The sequence below is a fragment of the Limulus polyphemus genome, unplaced genomic scaffold, assembly GCF_000517525.1.
Source record: "Limulus polyphemus unplaced genomic scaffold, Limulus_polyphemus-2.1.2 Scaffold13917, whole genome shotgun sequence".
NCBI classification, from domain to species: Eukaryota; Metazoa; Arthropoda; class Merostomata; order Xiphosura; family Limulidae; genus Limulus; species Limulus polyphemus.
Genome location: NW_013679527.1, coordinates 95 through 6,947, shown reverse-complemented (window position 1 = coordinate 6,947; position 6,853 = coordinate 95). Strand labels below are relative to the sequence as shown.

The 6,853-nt window shown below is 31.3% G+C and overlaps 1 long non-coding RNA gene across 1 annotated transcript; it reads left to right on the top strand.

The window, feature by feature from the left end:
* Window positions 1-6: 6 nt before the first annotated feature.
* Window positions 7-6,586, top strand: LOC111084131. The gene is made up of 4 exons (XR_002609407.1): window positions 7-21; window positions 1,508-1,700; window positions 3,277-3,330; window positions 5,804-6,586. It is a non-coding gene; the product is annotated as an uncharacterized LOC111084131 (long non-coding RNA).
* The last annotated feature ends 267 nt before the right edge of the window (window positions 6,587-6,853 follow it).

Sequence of the window (6,853 nt, the reverse complement as noted above, 5' to 3'; positions counted from 1 at the left end):
AATTGTACTACAGAATCACAGGTAGGTTTCGGACAGTACAACACTAATTTTACTACATAACCACAAGTAGGTTTTAGACAGTATAACACTAACTTTACTACAGAACCACAGGTAGGTTTCAGACAGTACAACACTAATTTTACTACATAACCACAAGTAGGTTTTAGACAGTATCACACTAATTGTACTACAGAATCACAGGTAGGTTTCAGACAGTACAACACTAATTTTACTACATAACCACAAGTAGGTTTTAGACAGTATCACACTAATTGTACTACAGAATCACAGGTAGGTTTCGGACAGTACCACACTAATTTTACTACAAACCATGGGTAGGTGTCAGACAGTACCACACTATACTTACTGCAGAACCACAGGTAGGTTTCAGACAGTACCACACTAATATTTACTGCAGAACCACAGGTAGGTCTCAGACAGTACCACACTGTACCCAGCATCTCGTAGTGGGTCAGTGGTAATTTTATGGACTTATAGTGCTAAAATCTGGGGTTAAATTTCCCACAGTGGACACAGCAGATAGCCCAACATGGTTTTGCTCTAAAACAACCAAACAAACAGAACCCAACAGCGATTATACACCTCCAAACTTCACTCAAAATAATACATTTATTAAGCTTTATACTTAGTATTATCTCCCAGTGTTTCAATTATTTTTTGCTGGGAAAGCCACTCAACTATCATTTATTTTGCCTGGAAATGAAGCAACACAATTCAAAATCTGTCAAACTTCTTTAAGTAAAATTTGAAATAAACTCAAGGGGTTTTTGATTAACTTTAGCTTCAAACAGTTATTACTATGTTAACTCATTAGAAGCTTATGGTTAAAATGAAAACTATGACACGGTGCAAACTTAGTAACCTAAAGTTACCCGCAAGTATCAGCTCCCGTGAAACAGTTTCACCATAAATTTTCAAACTGAATTTAGAAACTCCGTATTTTAAATATATTTTTTAATTCCTGTAGTCTAAAATGTGATAATAAAATAACTATTCAGAGTTCAGTAGAAAATTATATAATATTTTCTTTATAATTAAATAATTTTAAAAAGTTTAACTTAAAAAGAGCTATTTCTGTTATCAATGTTTCTTTTCAATGAAAGAAACCAGACTCGCAAGGAGGCACAATGATTTTAAGATTTACTCCCCTTCTTGGCTAATTATTTAATACTAAAAACATTTAAAACAATACAATTATATATACAAAATGTTCAATAAAAATCATTAAAATATTCAAATTAGTAAAAAAAAAAGTCTGAGCATTTTCATAATTACATTTTTTGCTTTTTGTTTTCCTTAATTGGATTTTATCTATACATCTAGAGTGAACTTGACACTGTAGTTATTGTAGTTTCACTTAAGCTGACCTTAAGTTTATATATATGAATTAGTAAATCACTGTGAAAGACTTTTATTATTTTTTCTGTTAGATGCACCTTAATCATTTGATGTCTAAAGTGTACTCATAACATTTGTTTCATAACAGAGGCTGTTGAAGAACAGTAAACCGGGTCAACTGTACGTCATTGTTTGTGATGTGGTTAACACAGGAATTCCGTACAGTGACACCTTCTCTGTAAAGTCGCACTACTGTTTGACGAGGGTAACCAATAACCAGTGCAGGCTTTGTGTCCACGGCAACATTTATTACAAAAAATCTGTATGGGGACTTGTCAAATGTAAGTAACAACTACAAAGCTGTTTATTAAACCAGATAATTACTGTTTGACATACAGGTTCAGTAAGCATTAGTAACTGGTTTATTTTGAGATTATTGTAACTTTGGACAGTTTTTATCATCTGTTTTTCAACAGTGCATGGGTACTTGAGAGATTTAATGAAAAATATGCCTTTATACAAAGGGATTCTATAAATTCATTACTTTTTGAATCAAGACTGTTAAAACTTACTGGTATTATTCACCATTAAAGACACATTCACCTGTTTTGTTTGTATAGTATTTATGTATGAAGCACATTTTGATAGATAGGTAGTGGCAGTAGTGCTAGAAACATGTTTCTTGAAATTTAAAAACCCATCTTGAAACAAGTAAACTTTTCTTGGGAGTGAGGCAAGTAATTCTTTCTGGGTTTAACAAAGAAAAAAATTCTAGACCAAGGAAATATTTTAAAATATTTTCTTAAGTTTAGAACATTTTCACTTGAAACACCCATTTTTAAAAAGTTGGGAACATATTTTTCTAAAAGGGAAGATCTTCTATCTGCTGTTCCAATATTTTTGCATAAATTATCAATAAAAGATACCTGAAATCAGCTTATAACTGTTGTACACCATAATTGGAAGGGTATCGTGTAGCTGCTACATTGATTAAAGTTTCAAACTGAAATTTAGAGATTTCACAATGATGAAATCTGTGTTGTGTTGGTCCACAAACATGATGGACTCTTCTGTTGTGTTGGTCCAAACATGGTGGACTCCTTTAACCAACAAATATGCATACATATCTTTGGGTAGTGAGGAAAAATAAAAGGTTAATTCTCTCATGGATCAACTTTTCTATGTACAAATGAACTCATGATGTATTAAACTAATCCTTCAAATAAAGATTATAATGGTAGAGAAATAATAACGTTGCAATTGAATCTAAAAACTGCTGGCAGAACAGCAAAAAAATAGTACTAACAACTTTAAAAATGCATATTTGCAACTATTCACAATGCATTTTGGGACTATTTTTATTCCTAGAAATGCTTCCTTGCCTCGGGTAGTTATGATAGTTTTCTCACGTTTTCTAGATATTTTTTAAAAACATTTTTAAAACTAGAATCTTTTTTTTTCTGGAAAAATTATACCAAACTTCAAAATGTTTCAACAATATTTTGAACAAATTTCTTAAATATTTCTAATATTAAGAAATAGTAATTTTTTTTTCTAATTTATGGAAATTATTTTTGGCATTGTAAGGTTTATGTTAATATAGAAACGATTGTTTTTATGGAACAAATAATCTTACATTTGTTTGTAATAATTTCAAAACCAGGGATGAAGCAACAAAATAAGAGTTATTCTTACATGTAGGAAAGGAACAACAGCATTTTACTTTGGAAATATGGTATTCAATTTTCACAAAATAAAACTATCAGTTTTCTGTGATGCAGTACATAAAATATGTTAATTTCTCTCTAATCAATCTACTTATCAGACTCGTGTTTTAGCTTTGTGTCAATATTTATTAAACTTTCCAAAATGGAAATACATTTGTGCTATACTAAAATATTTTACACTTGTTTTTAGCTCTCATAGAGAAAAGTGCAATTCAAGGACTTCATGACTTCTGTGTGGACTTGGGTAAGTAGATTTAATGTTTTACTGGTTTGTAAGAAGTAACCTTTAAATAATTGAGTCTACATGAGTTCTGTGTGAACTTAGATAAGTAGATTTAATGTTTTACTGGTTTGTAAGAAGTAACCTTTAAATAATTGAGTCTACATGAGTTCTGTGTGAACTTAGATAAGTAGATTTAATGTTTTACTGGTTTGTAAGGAAGTAACCTTTAAAGAATTGAATCCCTTATATCTGGCATGTTCTGAGATTTTTTAAACTGTGCTTAATTGTTAATAAGGCAAGTCAATTCACAAAAGAAGGGATCTAAAATGGAATTTTGGGACTTGGATTTGACATTGAAAGTGGAATTATAATTTTCAGGTATATCCATAACAAATCATTATTTTTGATATCTGTTAATGTTGTGCCACTATTAGGCACGTGTCGTTAAAGCTGTAATAGTTTTACCCTATTGTACCATGTTCTAGTTTTCCATTTATCAGGGAGGCACTGTGATGTAAATGGTTTTGCGTTATTTTAGCACCAGGTATTCACCGTTTGTCAGAGGTGATCGGTCTTCAGTATTTAGCCAAAGATTTATCCAACGTGGTTGGTTTTTGATTTTTACATGCTTTAAGAGTTATTTAACAGTAGGCTGAATATTTGAATAATTTTTTTTCTGTGATATTGAATGAACATTCATTTCAAGAGGTATAACAAATTATTCAATTCGTAATGCCACTAGTACTATTAAATGTTGGTTTTCTTAGCTAGAGTTGTAGTGTACTTTGTTAATAAATGCTAATGTTTTAATTTTAATAGAATTTCACTCAAAATTGATGTTAATTGTAAATTGTCTTGCATGCTACATAATGAATGAATAGTTACCAAAAAAAATAGTGCTGTTGTTGTGGTAAGTAGAATTAGGTGTTTAGGGTGAAAAAGAATTTCATGAAATTTGGCATCCAGTAAAATGGAAAGTGAATTTTTTAAATAAATTACTGGCAGTACTCATTGATCTAGATAGAAATTGTTATAAGATAGCAGAAATTGGTATCTTAAGAAAGTAAACTGTGTACTCATTTCCCATAATCTCTATTTTTACCTTATTTATGCGTATTTTCAATATTAATCATTGCATATTTTGACTGCTAGGATAAAGATTAGTCTAATAGAAGTAGTCTTTATTTTAGATCATTTTATGGCTAGTACCTCGTCTATTTACTCTAAGCAGATGTTATGAAAGGCAACAGATAGAGTTAGTACTTTGTGTCACTAACGTACAGTATTATTGGTCATCGACTACTTGTAACTACATAGTCAAGCAGTGTACATGACACCTATTTTTTGATATTTAGGTTCTGTATTTGAATCCTACAGTTAATAGATTTGCACCTGAAATTGGGTGCATATATAGCAGGATATTGTTGTGTTGGCTCTATGTTGGTTAATAGATTTAAAAAAATACAATAGGATTATGGAAGGCCAAACAGAAATGATTATAACCTTTTAACATTTCTCAACTTAGTGTGCAGAAATCAGCAAAAACTGTTAAACTTTTGAGAAGAAAAACTTTTTTTCCCCATGTATTTAAAATCATCATTTGCATTTACTGTAGCTTAAAGTTCAGTTTGAACTATTAGAATTTTTATCTCAAAATTTAGGAAAAAAAGTTATCTTTGTTTTAAACCTGACGGTAGTTTTCCGGCCCTTTCCTTTACACAGAACATTGCTCTTGTTTCCATGTTACCATACTGTTTATCAATGTATGATTGGGGAATGTTGTTCCAAGTATTGTCACGTAATACCTCTCACAATTCAGCTAAGTTATTTAATTGCCTTTGACTTGCTCAGTTCTTACGTAAACCCATTCTAGCTTCAAACATTTTAATTTCGGTATTTTGTACAGGCCAAGCCATGATTGGGGACATTTCATTGGTCTCTTTTACTATCAAATTAATGTTTCACCACATTTGTTGCATGTGTGAGACCACTGTCTTGTTGGAAGATTAATACCTACCAGATAGCATGATAAATCAGAATTTGCCTTTGCCTGTTAGCAGTCAGGATGCCATCAGTTATATGTAGATCATTGACACTGTTGGCTGAGATGTAGTTGGAAACTTGTACTGGATATGTTTTACTGTAGATGTTGTATATTTACTACGATACTGTTATTGATTGTCGCTGTACAATTCACACTTAGATTCATATTTACAGCAAAGATGTTTGTAAGGTCTATCCTCATCTGTTAATCATCTTGTGAGGAACATAACCTGAGATACTTAACATCACTTTTGTACCTTGACTTATTATTAACAGTGCCAGTTTCCTGTACCCTGTCATCAGTTTGTGCTTTTGTTTTACAGTGATCTTATGAATGTGTATTCTTGTTTATCATTTTTTGGATTACTCCTACTAATTGCACTTCATTTGATAATGTAAAATTTCAGATCATATGGTTATTTTTCTATTTGTATTATTTCTCTGACTACAGAGGTTGCCCTCAACAAAGAAGCTGACTTGGTGAATCAACAATCAACAAAGAAACCAAGACGGCGGAAACGAGGCAAGCCTGTTGAATTTTCCAAAGTAGATTCTCACAAGGAATTATCAAGATCACTACATACACAAACATCTGTCAGGAGGTTGAGTAAGTGTTTAAAATGAAAACTATAGATTAATATAGTTACACAAGATCACTACATACACAAACATCTGTCAGGAGGTTGAGTAAGTGTTTAAAATGAAAAACTATAGGTTAAAATAGTTACACAAGATCACTACATACACAGACATCTGTCAGGAGGTTGAGTAAGTGTCTAAAATGAAAACTAGGTTAAAATAGTTACACAAGATCACTACATACACAGACATCTGACAGGAGGTTGAGTAAGTGTTTAAAATGAAAACTAGGTTAAAATAGTTACACAAGATCACTACATACACAAACATCTGTCAGGAGGTTGAGTAAGTGTTTAAAATGAAAACTATAGATTAATATAGTTACACAATATCACTACATACACAAACATCTGACAGGAGGTTGAGTAAGTGTCTAAAATGAAACTATAGATTAATATAGTTACACAAGATCACTACATACACATACATCTGTCAGGAGGTTGAGTAAGTGTTTAAAATGAAAACTATAGATTAATATAGTTACACAAGATCACTACATACACAGACATCTGTCAGGAGGTTGAGTAAGTGTTTAAAATGAAACTATAGATTAATATAGTTACACAAGATCACTACATACACAACATCTGTCAGGAGGTTGAGTAAGTGTTTAAAATGAAAACTATAGGTTAAAATAGTTACACAAGATCACTACATACACAGACATCTGTCAGGAGGTTGAGTAAGTGTCTGAAATGAAAACTATAGATTAATATTGTTACACAAGATCACTACATACACAAACATCTGTAGATTAATTTAGTTACAGTTCATGTCACACTTTTTCTCAAATATAAGTAAACAAACTGGTAATAGTTTATAAAATCTGAAGCCTTATTGTTGCTTCAAGATAACTTGAGTT